The sequence below is a fragment of the Ambystoma mexicanum genome, chromosome 13 (genome assembly GCF_040938575.1).
Source record: "Ambystoma mexicanum isolate Mex_15411 chromosome 13, UKY_AmexF1_1, whole genome shotgun sequence".
Taxonomy (NCBI): Eukaryota; Metazoa; Chordata; class Amphibia; order Caudata; family Ambystomatidae; genus Ambystoma; species Ambystoma mexicanum.
The window spans coordinates 136,172,967-136,193,755 of NC_090938.1; the positions used below are offsets into that span (position 1 = coordinate 136,172,967).

At 44.4% G+C, this 20,789-nt stretch overlaps 1 protein-coding gene across 8 annotated transcripts in view; it reads right to left on the bottom strand.

Moving 5' to 3' along the window:
• LOC138520978 (F-actin-monooxygenase MICAL3-like) overlaps window positions 1–20,789 on the bottom strand; it is a 247,756-nt gene that overhangs the window by 152,094 nt on the left and 74,873 nt on the right. Inside the window, exon 1 of one of the 8 annotated variants that reach the window (XM_069633456.1) lies at window positions 19,396–19,649. The exons of the other annotated variants lie outside the window; for them this stretch is intronic. The gene's annotated coding sequence lies outside the window, so the exon portion shown is untranslated. Of the gene's footprint in view, window positions 1–19,395; window positions 19,650–20,789 lie in introns of those variants that run through there. 8 annotated transcript variants of the gene reach the window in all.

The window sequence follows — 20,789 nt, forward strand, 5'->3', positions numbered from 1 at the left end:
CGAGGTGGCAACTACACAAAGCTCCTGTCTCAAAGAGAAAAGTACTGGATATACCTATTGGACACCAAACACCCTATGGGCCTCAATGAGGAAACATCTCTGAACTGTTTCATCTATCATGTTCTACTTTGTACACCAGGATACACCCATGCCCTCATGGCATATATTGAGTTGACCAACAGATTTGACTATTATCCCTTCAACCAACCAGTAGCGGACTCTTACAACAAGATTAAAATATGCAATCCCTCTAAAATATTATATCTGTACTCTTTCACACAGAATGAACAGATAATAGCCTTCTTGAGAATATTGTCAAGTCTGATCTGTGGATGTACACATACATGTACTATGTTCTCATTTTTGTTGACTGTATTACCACGAATTCACACAAGTGGGCTCACTTTGCTCGTAGTCGTGACCAGACGTTCATATGCATACATACCTTATCCTATAGATGCTTTTAAGTCATCATTGTGTATTAAGACATAAATCAATTATGATATTGGTTGAACACATTATCCTGAACACGTTCAAGCGGCGCACCATGTTGATAACCTCAATTTGATGTTTGTATACATACATATGCATGTAAGGTCTTAACGTTTACACTTGAAATGAAATGCATTATATGACACATCTTTAAATAACTGACTTAATTGGCTCAATCAGGAGTTAATATAAATTATATGCCGCATCATACAGACCACTATTGAGTAAGTGAGGCACTAACTCTTTTCCAATATGTCCGCCACATTATCAAATCATTTAATCCTTCATCCATTTCTTCCACACGTTCCTTTTCAGCCAATAATCTCTGTGACGCCCACTAGAGAACCGCCAGTTTCACCATGATCCCTTGTCTCCATGGACACGGATCAAGCTACAGGACGTGCTCCATTCTCCACGAGATAGAAATTAGGTAGGCGCTGCGGTCACGCATTTTTTCTCCCTTTGACTATCCATTTTGCTTATCCTACCCTTGGGTCACCCTGAAGTATCCTTTAGTTATACATGCACTCTGCTTTGTTTAGAGTACACTCACGGCGTTCACACCCCGCTCCTGATGTCAGCTGCCATCTCGTGGGCGGCGCTGTGAAAATTCGAAAGTTTCCCTGGAAACGATTACCGCCGTAGGAGGCTTTCGGCTTCACTACTGGCTAGCATAAGGTTAGTAACATGCTATTCCCCTTTACTTTCCCTTCTCCATGAATTGAGGATTACGCCAGTATGGGATAGCCGTACCACCCTAGATGTGGCTCTTTATATTCTTTTACAGGCTAGCTGTGCCTGCCCTGCGCCTACATCTTGACAGTGAACCCTGTTCCTGTATTCTGACAGTGAACCAACCATTACATGGGGATTTTCGAAAAACTGTATATGCGCACAGCACCATATTATTGAATGCGAGTTGTCTCGTACCTCAGCTCTTGTACTCTTACCATTTTTTCTACATAGGTTGAGCCTCGCCTCCTCAGCATTTCTCATTACTATTGTTATTTAATAGTTTACTTGCTACTTTTAAATACCTTGACCATTCTGCTTAGCCTCGTCTGTTGTTATAACTACCTGTACTTCACCATCACTATGATCAACTCGTGGCGCCATTTTTCTTTACTATGTCACCCCTCCTGGTGGTATGAGCACTCCATATCTTGAACTACATTTACTCTCTGACTGAATGCAACATAGATTTTTTGAATCTTCATATCAGTATTTCATATTTATTACACACATTGCGTTGGTTACTTTATCCTCCCCAGTGCCTTAACGCCATCCAACTGATATCTCAGGGACTGAGATTGTTGACTTCCGCATGACACGGATCCACCATAGCAGTACTCCGATCCACTAAAACCACCGAGCTAATGCTACTATTGTTCTTTCCCGTGCCTTTCTACCAATAGTGGTTGTTTTGATAAGGACTCCCCCTGAAATCTAATAGAATAATCGTTTCTTTTCCACACATGAGTCGGGAAACTCCACATACATGCCTGGACCTCTTTGGGCTCTATTTTTCAGGTTTACGGCTACTCTTTATTATGCATTAGGGTCTATAAATGTATAGTGCCTGTACAATCTTTAAATGGATGAATCCCTATAGATAAAAAGGGTTTCAGTACGTGTGAATTTATACTAAATGATTTACTAGCCTATTGTAGCCATGTCTAACAATTCCTTCGTATGATTTCTTTTGCTTTTTGTATGCGCTACTATATTCAACTACAGTTCCACAAAGGCTTCTGAAGAAGAGGATTGCCCTCGAAACGCGTCAAGCCTACCAACGTGGAGTCTTTGTAAACTATGATGATGTAGACAATGTATTGCTATTTTTATTGCTTCGGCTTCAACTATTGTTTGCGAATAAATGGGAGCTTTGCCTCCCATTTATTTTACATCATTACCATTATTTCTCCTTGATTCCAATAAGGAACGTTAGAATTGAATGTATCACTTCCCAAGTATCCTGACAGAAAACTGAGATTTTCACTTTAAATAAGTACACCTTTGCTGCGTATCCCCAGAGTGTGCCGGGGACGGGAGGACTCCAATCTTGGGTCCTCTTTTTTGTTGCAATATTCAACTCTCGCAATTACGTAAAATGGGCGTCTTCACACCGTGGGCCCGTATGAATATTACTGTTCTGGGGGATGTGGTGGAAAATAGGAAATTGCTCTATTTTCAGAGCCTACAAATAAAATACGACTTGCATATGACTGAGTTCTATCACGATAGTCAGTTTTCCCACGCCCTGCGGGGCCACATTAAGGACTTCCATGACGTCCCATCCTCTCCACCCCTGAAGATTAACCTGCTCCCTGACAAAATAGAATCGAAAGCGACCTCTACTTTATATCAGGCCATAAGGTCGTTCACACCACAGACGCGCCTGCATCGTAGAACTAAATGGGAAGTGGACATAGGCCCCCTTGACGCAGAAGAATGGACTGAGGCGATCATGTTTTCACAAGAAGCGGCAATTACATCTAAACTACGGTTGGTACAACTGAAGATTTTGCACAGAATCTATAATACGCAGAGAATGCTTTTTAAATGTGCCAGAGCACGCCACAAATACTGCTTGGTGTACAGCCACAGAGGACAACTTTTTCACCACTATTTATAAGTGCCCTAAGATACGCTATTGATATAGAGTCTTGATAAATTGACATGGGTCAATGCAATACCCGATGATCCGAAACTGATGCTATTGCGTATATGGGGGAAACTCCTTCAATCGTTACGAGAAATGTTTTTTGGCGACTGCTAGGATGATTGCCAAACGGAACATTGTCAGGTTGTGGGGGTGTGGCGAAATATACTAAATGGGTTCCTGATCTTGACGTTCGTATGTTGGTTGATGGGCACCTGTATGCTTCCCGGGGATGCCCCGATACATTTCAAGATATGGGATAGGTAGAGGGATACCTGAATAGTTTGCGTTCTTGTGTAAAAGTGTGGGATGGGGTATCAGGTAATATTGTCCCCATACATAATGTCGCCATTCATATAGTCGCTGGGAAACAGCATAGGTGACATTATTTATGGGGACAACATATGGGGAGCGGGAGTTGCAGGGGTTAACTTCCTCATTCATTTCCACACAACTCTGCTGCTCCCAACTGTCTTCATCTTCCCTGCTGGGAAATGGGCAGGGGACGAGATGCCCTTATGCCCCAGGGTCCATGGCTGCGCATTATAAATAAAGTAAAGTAAAGACATATTAAGCGTTGTTCCGAGTCCTTCCTCCATCTCGCGCGTGAGCGACTGACGTGAAAGAGCATAGTGAATTCCATTTGGTCTTCCAGGCAGAAAGGTTATTGTGAATTATCATCTGAAAACAACAGAGACCGTCTCAGATTGGTGGGGGGGGGGGGTGGTGGCAAAGAATGTGCGACAGCGGGAATTGCAAGACTCTATGATCAGTTAACAGTGACCAAATGAACCAACCTTCAAAAAGTGTCGGCATTGTTCAACAACCACCTTAATGGACAACAGGTCTTTGTTGGTAATGGTGATGCTTGGCTCAGGTCAGGTGAGTTCTTCTCACATAAAAGGCTACTGAATGCAATTGCCCTCTCCCAGTGTGCCTGGGGATAAGATGCCTACTAATACGCCTTTGAGGCATCCGCCTCAACAGATAAAATGGCGGCCGTACATCTGGATGCAACACCATGGCCCTCCTCTCGGTGAATCATTTATTCAGGACTTCAATAGCTTCCAGAGACCCAACAAATTGTACACGCTCCAACAGCAACTGCATAACGGGGGCTTCCACTCGGGAGAAATCCTCCATCGATAAATCTGCTCGAGAAAGTTTGTGAACCCCATTAAACTCTGCACCCATTTCACACTCTCTGGATCTGGCGGTCCACTGACTACCTTCAACAGTCTTTCTTCCAACTATGAGCTTCTGGTCAGATTACAAATCCCAAGACCAACCAAGTCTGGCTTTCCTCGAGTTTGAAGTATACTTTCTCGCCACTTCTGAAGGACCGCCCCCGCACGTTTTGGAGCTTGATCCAAATCTCAGCAGGTGGGTGAAAGTTTGGGAGGTGGGTCAGAAATCAGTACATTCTCAAAACAAACCATCCCAATGCATCCAAAACTCCTGGGCACCTCCATGACGGCAACAAAACTGGAAGGCTGCTGTGATATTAGAGGGCAAATCGCAAAAAGAACCATTATAATTACTTGGTATTGGAATAACCCCCCATTAGGTGCAGAAAATAGTCTTCCACTCAGACCAAGCTTGAACCCTAATCAAAGGATAAGCCCTGGAAGATCTTATTTGGTAATAACCTTGCCTCCCTAGATTATATCCAGAACACCCGAAATCAAGGGTAATGGGTTCCTAATTCTTCTATTCTTTAACTTCTAAGCTCCCCCCCACCCCATTGTACTCTTATAGATGTTGATTTACACTTTAACTAAGGGATTCGACTGCATGATATTGGGTCTCTGTCCGCAAAATCTATCTTTCGCAGTCATGCTCCCTATGTGGGGGCGGAGCTAACTTTCCTACTTCTTACTAAGTACATCTTCGAACTCTGGATAACATGGAAGGGTTCCAACCACCGTAGCTACCATGTGACTCAACTATTTGTATTAAGTTGGGCACCGTCCCTCAGACTGCTCTCCCTTCATCTACTGGTCACAACCCTTCTGGCAACAGTAATTATCACAATATAATGACCTGTATTTCAACATTCTCTTCTGAGTCCCAACTTCTGGATTATGTCGAGCCAAGCAGGTCATTCTCAAAATCAACTTCAATTGGGCGGTGTCGATCATGTTGAAACTCTTCTCCTTCCTGTGATTGCCAAACCCAATCATTGTCAGATCTGCAGTTCAGTGTGTCATCGGCCCTATTGAAAGATGGCCGCAATCCACCCCTCAGACCAGTGCCACCTAACTTGTAATGGCCAGAGGAGTTTGTAGTTCTCATGCGGAAATACAATTTAAATAAATAAAAAACAAAAATTAAAAAAAAGATGAAAAAAACGCCAAAATGGCCAGCAGCACCAGAGTCTCACCCTCTTTCTAACTCTATGCACTGTCGGGATGCATCCACAGTTATGCTTTACTCAGCAGCATGTCATGTGTTTGCTGCCTTGTGATGTCGAACAGAAGAACTAGTGCCTGCATGCCCCAAAACATGTGGGTGTCCGCGGACAGGAACTAAAAAGAAAATACTAAAAAACCTTTTAAAAAAGGGTACTCCCTTCTAGCAGTACCTACACAAGTTCTGTTTTCTTCACTTTCTCTCCTCTTTGGACAATGGAGTTCTCCCAATTCGGACCAGCTAAACTCCTTTCCTACACACTATGCCCTGGCTTGTTCCCCTCAGAAACGTTCATTTCTCCTGGCTTCTTTCACTTAATCGAAAATCTATCTTTTGCACCAGGCCTACCTGGTCCACAAACGGAGTTTATCCGGAATAAAAGTCTAATTGAGACCCTATAGGAGCCCCCAGGAAGCAAAGAGGCCTTGTTGCTCTCCGGCCACCTGCTTGCAAGTGCCAAGGAGTTGAAGTGGACTTTATAACTTACCAACTCTGTAGCATCTTTTTTTTAAGATCTGGTAGCTCATTTGCCACTACTTTGGTTACAAATCTACTAATCAACCAATTTCTTGAATTCACTCTTAAAGGGCCCAAAGTCCCAAAGTACTGGGTCAGTCTGAGGAACTAAAGGGTGGGGCCAAGAAGCTGCATCTGCTGTAAAATAGAGCAAAACAAAGACTATATGGGCCTCATTACGAGTTTGTAGGTAGCTATGGTGCTATTAGCGCCATGGCTGCCTCCATACCGGGCTCCAATACCGGGTTCCTTCAATGGGGAATTACCGGGTCATTCCAACATTGGAGGACCCGGTAATTCCTCCTTCAAGGAACCATTCCCCATTCCCATTTGAGCCCCTTTAGGGCTCAATGGGAATGGGAAGGGAGGTAATACCGGGCACATTACGAATGGCCCGTTATTAGCTCCCTCGTCCCTTCGCGGGACCCGGAAGGACGTCTGGTTTTACCAGACATCTGTTCTGGGTCCCGCAAAGGGAACATCGTAATCGGCGCTCCCGTAATGAAGGGTGCTGGTCCCGTACCAGCACCCTTCATTACGTGAGCGCCAGGGTCATAATGAGGCCCTTCGTGTTTCCATTATATATTTCAGGTGCAACTAAGGGTACTGGATGAAGGTTCCCAATCAAACTCCTAGAAACTCTAACCTTCGCCGAGACCCCCTCATCCAACTCCTTGGTACAATCCTGCTCACTTTCTACCCAATGAAAGTAAAACACTCCATTTCTGGCAAGTTTAGAAGGGGTGTTTGAGCCACCCGAATTGGATTCATCCTCCAATCGAACCCACTAAAATCTGACTTCTGCCTTGACCCCAATGACCTCTTTAGTAAGGTCTTGCATTATGAGGACCCGCTAGGCTAAGGAAAAATCTCGGACGAACCGCAACACTTCGGTCTTTCAAACTGTCAGGTACAGATGGTATTGCAGGAATTGATGGCCCACTGGCCCCCATTAATGAGATTCACAACTCCCTTCAGCACACTTCATGCCCCTGTGCCCTATGGTCCTGACTCTCGGGCCTCAAAGATGTTTGGAGGAAGGCAACGAGACCTAAGATTCCAGTGGCTCTGGACTTGGTGCCGTAATATCCTGGGAAAGACCCTTCTCCTTTATTTCCCAGAAGATATGAACAGGTGACACTCCCCTTATTACTCTAGACCCAGTCTATGACCCGGATTGGGAACCTTCCGGCTTGAGCCACAATAGCAGTATTCTTCTCACATCACAGCAGATATAACAGCGGGAATTGAATACTCTTGGCATTTATGCCTGGACAAAGTGCTTGTTGGGATGCACATTGTTAGGCAGAATCACATGCAGTACCCTTTTGGAACACTACATGCAATTAAGACTACAAGTGTCAGTACAATTTCACCTTTGGTACAAGCCTGTACTACACAGTAAAGTGGTAGCGATGGGTGAGCAGCCAGACTTATCTCAAGAGTGTAAGTGAGCAGTAGAACAAGTTACACAAAGGACCAACAAATACAGTGATTCAAATATACCCTTGCTCAAGGTTTCTTGGTAAAAGAATATACATTTATTTACTCAGTCAGTTTGAAAACATTACACTAGCATAAGCAGCTCAATATCACACACTAATAAACCACACTAATAAACCACAAATACACAACCGGTAAGTAAATGAACAAATTAAGCTCCCCAGAAGTGGGAGCAAAATGGCACTTCAGATATTTAATAAAGGGGTAAAAAGACAAGGTTATAAGAATAGACAGCCCAAATACATCCAAAGGCAGGGCAAAGGGTTTCAGTTAACTACAACCAGCAATTCTTCTCAATAGGCCTGGGCCAAAGCCAATGGTTCAGAATCTTTGTATAGGAAAGCACAGTTCTAGTAGAGAATGGTTAAGTCTTTGCCACAGAGTTTAGAAGAATTTGGCTAGATGAAAGATTTGACGAATGTTTAGGGAAGGACAAGCCTTTGAAGTTAAGAAATTTTCCACAACCTTTCGCGAAGGCCGAAAAGATTTCCGGACCGCGTTTGCACAGTACCTTGTTAGTGAAGAAGAGCTGTAGCTGAGGCAGTTGTTCCTGGCAGTTCGAGCAGATCTCGCTGTTCCTGAGCTTCAGTCATGGGGACAAGAAGGACGACGTCGGGAGGTTCCTGCACTGCCCAGGGATGAGGCCAAAAGCTTTAGCAAGACGTTGGTTTAAGGTGCGAGTGCTTTAAAGTCCACAAGCTGGTTTCCTTCCCTCTGGCTATCCAGTTTTCAACAGCACTCTGATGAAAATTCGACCAGATGGGGACGGTGTCCATGTGGCTTGCGAGTTGGTTGTTCCCACTAAACTCAAGGGAAGAAGTTAACCTTGAAGGGATTCTCTGTCGATGGAGTGTCAAGCAATTCGGACCTGCAGCAGGGTTTCACTGGTCGTCGAGGAGTTGCAGCAGTCCTCTTCCTTCAGCTCGTCTTCGGTTCTTTCGTTCCAGTGGTCGACTCTGCTTTCCAAGTCCCAGAGACCTGCTTTTAAACAGCTTCCCCCATTCATTCCAGCCTGTCAGGCGCACAGCAGGGTGGCTGTCTTTGCCGGACAGCCAGCCGGCCAATCACGCCGGAGTGCATTCAGGTCTCCTAGGAGACTAAGCACAGGGAGTTTCGGGCACCTCGCTCACGTTGTGTTACCCCAGATACCATGGCGCACAGGAGTGCTTCAGCACTGAAGCCCGCATAAGGCCAACGAACAAAGGGACCAAACCTGGTTTGGCGCGCAGAGAAAAACACAAGAAGGACCTTTCCTAAAAGGAATGGCGAGAAAAGTCGACCAGAGTCTGTTTTTACAGATAGGTCTTGGGTGCCATATTGAAAAACATGGCTGACCCGATTTTTAGCTACCGTTGTTAGCGGTGGGAGGAAATCATGAAGTAGTTTGATCTAAACCACTGCCACCAGCCATTTAAAGTAGGAAACGGTAACATTTGACTGTTACATGCGTGTTTTGACTCAGGGGAAGCTAGGCAACCCCTACAGCATTCTATAGTAAGATAGAGTTTGCTGGGTCAGTAAATTTAAAGAGACTAGTAAAGTCAATTTAACTATACATGCTCTGGGAGACAGAAGTCAGTCCCAGAGAAGGTATTTAAACCTTGGGAAGTCTGAAAGACATCCCTGTGCCACTGCACTGAAGGTGCTGTGTGACAATGTAAAAGAAGATGCCTATGAGTTGTTTTAAAACCCCATAACCAAAGAACACAAAAGTAAAAACACACATCAAAATGAAAAGTTCAAAGCCCCAAAATATAGCAAAAGAGCTGGAGGGCTCTAAGCTAGAGGGAATTTAGCACTTGTGTGAGAAATCTCCCTAACAAACGTTTCATGTCCTCACGTAGGGAAGAGGTTCACGTTGTGCACATCATATTAGAAAATGGTGTGCCTAGGTTAGATGCGATGTTGCAATTTAACATGTGCTCAGTGTAGGTAAATGGTTTGGGATAAATATTACTATAGGTGTTACTTTGTCTTTAGTGTGGATACATTTTAGATTTTCATCACGTAACAACACAATAGAAGTCATGGGGACACAATGTAATTGTGCAATGTACAACGTCTAGTGCTTACAGTGGGAAGCGAGGAGCTTTATGCATGTGAGAAAGCGAAATATGCTATGGGAAATCCACTGTGGGGTGTGTGCTAGTCCGGAACAATGTACATGTGGGATTCGATAATGGTTTAGATGTGAGACATGTTCTGGATTATTAGGGGAAATATAGGGGTCATTGCAAGTAAATGTAAACATCACAGATCACCTTTCCCCCGTAGCTCGGTTTCCTGTAGACTGCAGAGAGGTGGTTTGTGGAGGTGAACTTTGCATGACCTGAAGGGTTGAATGACCAGGTCAAGGAAGTAGGAATGAAGCAAACCACATTTTGGCCAGCTGGCAACAGCATCAAATGGTTACTTGAGACGAAGATTACATTTTGGAGTCACATACCTCCATGCTGAATACTTCTGGTCCCATTGGGAGGATACTAGATCTGGCTGAAAGTTCAGAGTTCATTTGTTCCACTCTGGAGCCTACACAAGTCAGTTGTTGAGCACCAAGGGCCCTAAGCTCTCCGGGGATTGCTAAAGCTTTAATTTCCCACAAAAGGCATAATGGAATACTAAAAAAAAACAAAAATAGGTTTTACATCTTTGAATCAAGCCCAGTCCTCTTTGCAGTAAGATATATGTACACGGCTGGCTTCTGCCTGGGACTGCAGTAGCATGATCTGTTCAAAACAGGCCTCACAGATCAGGGAAGACTCACAGATTTTCAATACTCAGCCAATACACAAAACCTGCATTGGCACAGAATTTCAGCGGCAATCCAGAAGCTAAGAGGTCCCAAGGTGGTTAGTCGTCTTTCAATTGTTAATGAACGGCCTCAAAGAGGCAGACTGTGATTTTTGTCTGAGAAATTGGTGTTGTATATCTCTCGAAAGACTCCTGGCTGGTTCATTCTGTTCAGGGGTCTTCTGGGAGACATACAACAACAGGTTAGAGTGTGTGACTTCCCGGAAAGAAGCTCACTTTACTATAGAGAAGCATAGTTGGTGGATGTTGCAGAGGAAAGTGTCCCTAGGCATTCTCAGGGGATCATCCATAACATCTATGTGTTAGGAAAGAAGGACCAAGGTTATCACCCTGTCCCCACTGAAGGAATTTAGCAAATGCACAGTAGGTCATCACCTCAATATGGAGGCAACTGCTACATTGAGATAGGTATTGTGGTAGTGAGGGTATTGTGGTAGTGAGGTAGTACCTCAAGGAAGTCTCTCATTGTCCCAATTACCAAACCCTTTGAGCATTTTCTTCAATTTCGATTGGAAGGATGACCCACCAATTCTCATCTCTTCCCTTGGATCTTCATTCAACAAGGCACCAAGATTCTGCACCCTGGACTGCGTTCTTGCAAACCAGTTGGGCTGCATGCTTCTTTACCAGGAAGCCTTCATGGTTCGGACCACTGTGGAAGCCCAGACAATCTCTCTCCTCCTGTTTTGGGGGATTAGTAATCAAGTGGCAGAAATCTCGTCCGATGCTAGAATAGACGCTGGGATTTATGATCAAACGCAGATCATCCCCAAATCTTTCATAAACAAAAGTGTTAGCCATCATTAAACGAATTGATGGAAGCCCTCCGCCTAATGATGGTCTCACTCATAGTGGATTTTCTCTCACACATCAATTGAAGCAACTACAATCAAGGAATGCACAGTGGTTTATACAAAATGAACAGCAATTAGTGTCCAATATATCGTTCTAGTAATTGTTTCACATTTCTTAAACAATTTAAAACTGAGATATATATATATAGAGAGAATTAACATGCACTGTATAAAACTCTGCACCATCATTAAGTCTTTAAAGAATTATTGGAACCATCAAGGTCAATTGCTTCTAGAAAGTTCTAAGACGTGTTTGAAGCAGAAGCATCCTGAATTGAAGAAGCTCTCAATATGAACTGGTGTATCATGTATGATGACTTGCTTATCAGAGTGTTTTGCCCAAAAAGAATAATAAAACTACTGGATAGTTGTTACCTGTGTGGCGGCAGAGATTTTTATGATTTGGTAAAGTCAAATGATGTGATAACCAACACGGCCTTGCAATTTTGTGCAACTGGTAAAGTGTCAAACAAAGTTCAGAACAATGATGCCAAACTGATTCAGAGTTCTAGTTGGTCAATATCTCAGAACTACTGCAAACATTACACTCCAAAGTGTAGAATTCATCCCTCCCGTACCTAAGCTTGTGAAGGAATAGGAATGTATGCAGATAGAATGGTATGATGGCCATTCCGGCCACAGCCTAGAGCTGCTGTAGCTGAAGCATGCCAAAACTGCAGATCCCATTGGCATTGCCCTGAACCGAAATTAAAATGGGACTATCGGAATGTTGAGAGTGCCACCATCTTGAAACGTCAATGGTCGCAGGTGGAACTTTTGATAAACAAGTGTATTATTCAAGACCCAAAATGTACACTTGCCACTAGGCATTTTCTAGTAATCGATGCTTGATGTGCAAGAAACGGTGTGCTGTACGTGTGTCTTAAATTGAGAGCGGATTCACTTTTTAAGCCTGACTAGTAGTTGGCAACTTTAAATTTGTACACCTGATGTTGTGGATAGTTTGTAGTTATTTGATATTAAGTGTGCAATTAAAAAATGTAACCAATTTTCAATTAGTGTGTTGAACATCTTTATTTATTGTGCATTTGTAAGACCCTTATACATCAAGTAAATTGTGTTTCAAAGCACCCATGGGGCAACAGGGAGGGAGCATGGGAATGAAAGACAAATACAATAACAAGGAAGAGAACGAAAGACGCGTTCCTACAATGACTTGGGAGAATTCAGAACGTGCAAGTGCAGAGAGATAGAGATAGAGAAGCGCTAGGGAGTAAGTTGCAAGCAGCTATTAAGTGCCTGGCAGAGTTCACTTGGTGAGAGGGGTCAACTGCCAATACAATAATTGCTGTCCTGTGGGATAGCACAGGCCAGTCGGTGCCCGAAGGCAAGTGCTGGGGTGGGTGCAGGGTAACAGCGATTGGGAAGGCCAGGACCCAGAAGGGCCCTGGTCATCAAATCTCAGTGACTGTGGGGTTTAGCAACGGAGGCAGGGTGGGAAGGAGGAGGTGAAAAGGAAAGTCTCGAGGAGCTTCAGAAACTTGAGGAGATCTGGCTCAAGACAGGATAAGGGGGGAGGCTGTTCCAGATAAGGGAGCCAGTTGAGGAAAGAGATTGGCCACTAGCTCGCTGTTTAGAAAAACGCTTGACACACAGAGAGATGGCGGGAGAGCATTTGGTGAGAGCCAGTTGTAGATAGTGTGGTTCCTGGCCCCAGACAGCCTTATGGATGATGCAGAGGGATTTGAACTTCATCCTTGCAGCAACCGGGAGCCAGTGGAGAGAGATTTTAGGGCTGGAAAGATGTGGTCCCTGGGCTTGAGGCCAAGGATAAGTCTTGCAGCCCTATTCTGGATAAGCTTGAGGAGACGTAGAGAGGAATAGGGTAGATTAAGGAAGAGGCTGTTGCAGTAGTCCAGTCTAGAGAGCAGCAGAGCTCTAGAGACATTGAGCTTCTGGGTGAAAGTGAGGAAAGGAAGGATTCCTTTGAGGAGGTAGAGTTGAAAGTGGGCCTTCTTGGTAAGGTCTTGGGTGTGAGAGGACGGAAAGAGGAGTTAAGAGGACTTCAGAGTTTCTGGCTTCAGATGAAGGAGAAAGGGGAGAGCCCATAGAGTGAAGGGAAGAAAGAGGGAGCAGGAGTCCCAATGGGAAGGATCTCCATCTTGCTGGTGTTGAGGCAGAGATCATTGGAGGCGCACCAGGACTTGATGGCAGATAGGCAGCCCGGAATTATGGAGGAAGTAAGGAAAGGATCACAGGAAGTTTGTGGATGAGTTGTGTGGGGAGAAAGTGGCAATTAGGTCTGCAAGCAGAGCAAGATAGATGTTAAAGAGCCAGGGAGAAAGGTTGGAGCCCTGAGGAACGCCACAGGTGGAGTTAGAGGTGGGAGAAGAAAAAGAGCCCAGGATAAACTGGGAGGGACGGTCAGTGAGGAAGGCGGTCAGCCAGGCCAGTGCCCGCTCCGATATACCAAGGGTATGGTGGAGCCCTTTTATGAGGATGGAGTACTTGACTGTATCAAATGCAGAGAAGAGATCAAGTAGAATGAGAATGAGAACAGCTGGAGAGTCAGAGTCAAGAGATGCAAACAGTTATTCACGGGTGTTCAGGAGAGCAGTGTCTGTGCTTCTGGATGTTCAGAAACCAGATTAATGATCGTGCTGGCAACCAACAAGCTCAGTATGCTGGGCCAGTTGGGCGACGGGGTCAAACAGTTTCTCCAAGAGTTTCCCCAAGGAAGGGGGTGATAGAGATGGGGCGGTAGTTAGCCGACACAAGGGGGTTGGCAGAAGGTTTTTTCAGAAGGGGCGCACAAGAGAGTGCTTTATGGAAGAGGGGAAAGACCCAGTAGCAAGAGAGTGATTGCAGAAATTAGCAAGTGCATGGACAAGGGAGCTGATATTGTCCTTAATAATTCTGGAAGAAGAGGGGGAGACCTGATTGGAAGAGACCTTCATAGAGTGGACAGCTCTAGTGACCTCGTCAGATGTGGTGGGAGAGGAGGAGAGAAAGGCAGAGGGAGGGTGAGGCCATTGGTGCAAGGGGATGGGAGAAGGATGAGAGAGTTCTCAGGACGGCCCGAGTTTTTGCAGTGAAGTGAGTGGCCAATGCATTGCAGAGGGTCTGAGAGGGAGAATGCACGGTGGTGATTGCTGAAGGGGTGGCTAGTTTCTTACAGATTTTAAAGAGTTCAGCCGTGACGTGGGAGGCACCAGAGTTGCGTGCCTGGATGTGGGCCCTTTTCCTGCGGCAAGCTAGTTTGTCAGAGGCTGAGGTCTGCCACTTCCGTTCTGCAGCTCTGCACTTGCGTTTCAGGGTTGCAAGCTCAGAGTACTACCAGGTGTTACGCTTGGTGGCTTGTTTCAGACGGATCCTCATGACTGAGGCAAGAACGTCGAGAGTGTTAGTGATGGCAAGATGGAGGTTGCTGAGAGCAGGGTTAGAGGTATAGTCTGTGGACGGGGAGTGGGGGGGATGAAGGTGGTTGAAAAGGCAGCAGCTGACACTCGTTTCATCGGGCGGATGTCTGTGAACAAGGTTGGCAGAGGTGGGGGGAGGTGCGGTCGGGTGGCAGAGGGGACCCGGGTGTGAAGAAAGGAGGGAGTGGTCTGACCAAGAGAATGGGGTAGTGAGTGGGGGGTGGAGGAGGCAAAAGATCAGTGCGGATCAAGGCATCAAGAGTGTGTCCAGCTGAGTGGGTAGGACCAGAGGGGAGAATGGAGAGGGAGAGCAAGGTGCAGAGGTCACAGAAGAGGGTGTTCTTTGTTCCAATTAATCCAACGAGGAATTAGTTTGACTGTTTATTAATTTAATCTAATTTGCAGTTTACGTACGGAACAGATTCATAATAGCAACTTGTTTTATTATGTAACTATTAATTTGTACACAATCATTGCAATAAAAACAAAACAAAATCAAGAAGCTTTCGCTGTTCCAGAATGACCCAGCCTCCCGCAACGCATGCAGCTAAAGACAAACGACGGACTAACACGGACGCCTTAGTCATCGTTGCTGGACAGAACTGATGACGTATTCTGCCATATGCCCCCGTCCGAACACAAATAAAACAGCAAACCATTGACGTACTGGTCAGATTCATAGTAAATATAATATAACATAACTGGCTCATTTCAACCTACAGTATTGCTGAGAACTAAATGAATGTGAACGGGTGTGAACGTACCAAAAAAACCTATCAATAGGATACATTTAATATCACACAATTAAGTCAAAAGATGAACAGCTGCTACTTCATCGTGCATAACCTATATTAAACAGATTACTAGCATTAAACAATAATTTAATAAAACACTGAAGGATTTGATATTTCGGATTTGATCCCATCGTAAAACATGTAGGTCCATAGATCGCAAGGTGGTCCATTTAATTTCAATTACATTTTTGGTTTTAGAAAAAGTTGCCTTGATGCAGAGAAATGATTAATGTTCCTTGTTTAGAAAACAAAAGATCTATTCTCAGACATTCTAACTACACAAATAATAGGACTTATTCTTTCATAAGTGGTTTGGCGTATGCGTTATTACAAAGATAAAAATCACATTTTCTCTTCAAAAATCACATTTTCTCTACAAATACTTGTTGGTGAAGACCTTTTTGTTCCTAAAATAAGGACTGCCTGTTACCTTATTGGGTTTAATACCAAGCACCACTGCCATGTGCATGGTCTCTTGGCACTGTGGCAAGGTTTGGTTAGTAGGAAAAAGGGCACAATGCAAGATTGCCTTCAGGCTGTGTTGCTGTGCAGATCTATTTCTATGTGATTTGCGTGGAGGGCGCTTAAGGTGTGTACATCCGGAAGGCCGCTTCTTGCGCCCCCAGTGTGAGGATGGGTTGTCTGGGACTGTTGTACAAGTGGGTGGGAGAACTGTAGAGTTCTGATCATGTCTACTTGGGAGTGGGTGTTCAATTGCTATTTGGGAGGGACTTGATCAATATGCATATTATCGCTGCATGCATATCGTTGCTTTCCTCTGGATCAACATTCTATTCAACCCTTGGCTAACATGGTACAAGCGAACTGAACACACGAGTGGTACCAAGACCGAGAGATCCCAAGGCCAGCAATTAGATCATGTAACTTAAGAACAGTGCCCTTTTCTGCCTGAAGGGGGAGGAAGAGTGCAATAGGCGAGTGTGGGTAGTAAAGAGGAAAGGGGTAATAAAAAAGAAGAAGGAAGATTGAAGGAATGTGACCCAAGGGCAATACAGATTTGTGGAATTTGCAATCTCTTTAGATTTAAGGATAAAACCGGGGAAGCTACGTTTCTGTTGGGGGGGTACTCGAGCGCATTCTGGTCTGGGTCAGGACCAAGTTTGCATGGTGGGAAATAGAATGATTTGGACAATCTGAAAACCAATAGGTGATCTGATCCCAACTGTCTTCCCCTAACTGGGCACTTTGAATGCGGTCAGGGTTCATCCAGAAGGTCCAAGTCCACATGAAAATGCAAATGCCCTCCCAGTTTGTGTTTATATCAGAGGTCTACAACCTTTGGCTCGCCAGATGTTTTAGACTATGACTCCCATGACCCCCTCACCGTTGACTATGCTGGTAAGCCTTGATAGGAATTGTAGTCCAAAAGATGTAGAGAACGAAAAGGTTGCAGACCCCTGGTTTATATCATGATCTTCCCACAATTTGCTCAAGGGCGTTCTTTGGGCCTCCAGAAATGCACAGCGAGCTTTTTATGGAAAGGTGTAGCAGGATTAGCTGGGGTAATATTGCAACTCCTCTGAGTAGGGCGTGGGGTGCCACTACTCTACTTCCTTAGAGCCTTGTTGCTAGATCAACGTGATCATTTTATAAGACGCATAGGGACAAGCCTCAGAATTAAGGATCTCTACTAAAACCTATGCTCAAACGCAGGTCACAAACATTGAACTAGCCATTGGCCAGTGGTGGACTGGCCTTCAGGAAACTATGGAGATTTCCTGGTGGGTCTCTGCACCAGGGGATTCTTTTGTGTGGGTACCCTGGTTTTCTGCTTCACTAACCCCGTCTCACATGTACCCCACCTCAGCCTCCCATCTCCCCTCATCCCTCTGCAGTAAGCTATTGGTTATCAAGCTTCCAGTGTGTTATTCCTCACTCTTAATAAATGTTAGAGGACCGTCATTTAAAAATCACTACCTGGCCAACTTTTTCCACATTTTCTTGTGGGAGAGCTCTCCAAATCCAACTAGGGTAGTGCTTGCTTGCCTGGTGCAATATGGGGTGCGAGGGGTCAGAAATGCGAGACGGACACATTGATAGAGGAGTTTTCGTACAAGGAGATATTTTATTATTTAAAGGGGTGAGACAAATGCCCATCTTTCCCTAAACCTAACAAAGATATCCCTACCTAACAAACTAAGGCTAAAAGGTAAATGTCCAAACGTATCTTTCCCGCACCCTAATACACACAGCAAAATCATACAGGAATTATTTGGAGATTTAAACTTTGCAAAACAACATATACATTCAAACATAAAACGTATAAACAGGAATCCTTGTGGACAGGGCTGTATCCCCTTCCCCTGGATCAATTCAAGATGTTCCAAACCAAAGTTCAATTTCAGGAAAGTTCTTGTCACTAGCCAGGTTCCGTTCCGGGTAGAATACACAGTTCCAATATGTCCTTCACTTGGCAAAGTGACTAACTTATTTCCAAAAAGAGGTCTGACTCTTAACACAATCGTTAAAAAGTGTTCACAACCTTCTGCTTGGCAAACCAAAAAGATTCTCTCTTCATACATCAAGTCAAAACATCAATGTAAACGTTCTTTTCCCTGAAGGACAATAACTTTTTATCCCATTGCATTTCTTCTTTATAAGCAACACTTTGGTCCGCATGGTTCATTCAGAAAGTTATACTTTAGTCAATATGATTACAAAACAGTTCATCGAAACTTCTCCTTCATAAGCAATACCTTAGTCAGGATGCTTATACAACAGTTTATCAAAACACAGTAGTGGAATTGCCACTTTTTCCGACCACAACATTCTAGGACTAACCACTACTTCACAGTTTCCTGGTATACTCGCCAGCCAGGATACAACTCCTACTACAACTTGTGCTCTGGGGTGAGGCTGGTTTCCAACTTTCCACTCTTAAATCCTCAAGGGGAAAGTTGAACCAACATTGACTTCTTGGTCAAGTTTTTTGACTTGTAACTCAAGTGGCATACAACTTCTTCCACAAATATACTGCACACAATGACAATGATTCTCATATCGATCTATTTGCCATAGGCAATGCAGGTTACAGTTCTGTCCCCCTGGATCCTTTCTACAAGGAGGGCCTTTCTCCTGCAGTCTCTGTTTTCCTTCAACACAACCTATTTGCTGCTGGCAATGTAGTTTACAACTTTTCGACTTTTCCCACAGGGTATCATGTTCTCGGACTGCTACATTCAAATTGCCTTGAGGTCACTCTGAGCTGTTTTTGTCTTTGTCAATGCCGGTTACAATGTCCCCTTGTTCAATATACCTCTTTAGGAAAGTTGTATACCATTTTATTTTTATTATTATTTGCAAATTAGTTTAATAATTACAGGAAAACGTTTTTTCACAATTGCACATCACTAAAACCATTAAAAGTCATGATGTCCTTTTTCTTGAACCTTGATTTCAACTTAGTTATGGCCATTTTTCGTCACACTCAAAGTGTTTATCTTTAAGCACTGACTCGAAAAATGCTATACTAGCACATGTGAAACGTTGATTTTACCCCAAAGGAAAACAATCCCACCACTCTTCTGCAGATTTTGTTTTAAACTGTGCAAAGTAGCTTCCAAGCGACTTTATTCTTATGTCATGGATTACGATACACTCTAGGAGTAGATGGTTTGTTTCATTATTGCCCTTTCTGGCATTGGTAAGGTGGGTTACAATATTCCCTTTGGGTACGTTGCATTCACTTTGCGTGCCGATTGCCCTCTCTTGGGTTTGGCAATGTCGGTTAGAATGTCCTATTATTCGACATTTGGGAGGTTACATTCCCTTTGCTTGATTATTTCCCCCTTTGGCAATGCGGGTTACAGTGTTCCCCTATTCGAATTCTCTTAATAGGAGTGTTGTGCCCGGTTTGCTTTAATTTAAAGGTTGCGTATTCAAAAGATACATTCTTACACAATGGATCTACTTTGGAGTGCACCGGGGTCACCTGTATCAGGCCAACTCACCAGTAAATCCTGACGTCTCCTGACTTGCTGCTACTGCTTCTTCACACACCAGGACTTCCCTGGCGTTGACAGCTCCGGCCAGCCTTCCGCTGCTCGCGCTGTCTGTCAATGGAGCTTACACTGGCCGCACGCGCTACAGTGAAAGCTTCACACTGGGGCGAGATGCAGGACACAGAGCTTCTCTCTCCCGTGGGACAGCTGGCCTTTATAGAGCTTCCTGCCGTGTCCTCTGCATCTTCCAGAATCCCGACCTCTGCCACATTCCATGCACGGCGTCCCGCTATAAGCAAAGTGGCGGCTCCAACTTCTGCTTCTTACTGACCCGCACTGGAAGGTCTTTAAATGTTGCAAGGTTCCGCTCAGGTATGAGTCATTAGCACTAGACTGCTCACTACTGTTTAGCAACTCTGGATCCCTCTTCCTAGTGTCAGTATTAAGAGCATTATGGGACTTGAAGTCCATAATGTTCTTATCTGTTTCCACATCAATTAATCTACTCCGTTTATAGGATGTACTTTTCAGGGCGGATTATATAGGAAGGAATGGTTTTATCTTAGATTTTTAAGTCAAACACAATGTAGAATCATAGCAAATGAAAGTAGTTGCATAACTCCCTGTCCCTTATATACTTAGTTTTCATGTTTACAGAAAGGGTTCTTCTGGTTGATACCTTGGGTAAGTCTGTGAGGGGAGGTCCTGCTGTGACAACATGCCACTAAAAATGCAGGCATTAGGGAAACCTCATCCTTGGAAGAGGATGAATCCCGCGTCTCTCCTGACAGTCACCACATTCCCATGACAACCTTCTCCACCCATGTGATCCTCCCTCCTAACACCGCCCCCCAGAGTCAGGATCAGGTAGTGGCTGCCTTCTCCTGGCCGCATGGGCAGAGACACTAGGCTGGGATCCTGTGAGGACTCCGCAGGAGTCCTCACAGGGATCACTTGGAAAAACGTTTCCAAGGCCACCTTTGGGTTCCGGTCCATCCCTGCAGTAATAACTCACTCCTGGGAATTCTGAACGCCCCGCTGGTCTGTTGCCAACGAGCTTAAGGAATACACCAAAAAAAAAAAAAAACACAACAACACGCAGCATGGATCTCGGATAATCCCAGCAGTAAGTGTTTTAGGTTCTGTACTGGACAACTCCATTCATTATTTCAGTCTTTTCCCCATATAAAGGTGGAAACATGGGATTTACATGGAAACACATTTCTCAGTGGTAATTTACGTTTTCATCTTTTTCCTCGTGCCTTCTTTTTCTTTTTATAAGATTTCCCCCATACCCCGACCCCACCATTTGCACCCCGTCAATACTCACTGATGCAAAACATGTAGCTATCCATGTATCCACAGTGAGGAAAACAAACTAAATGATCACTCGATGATGTATA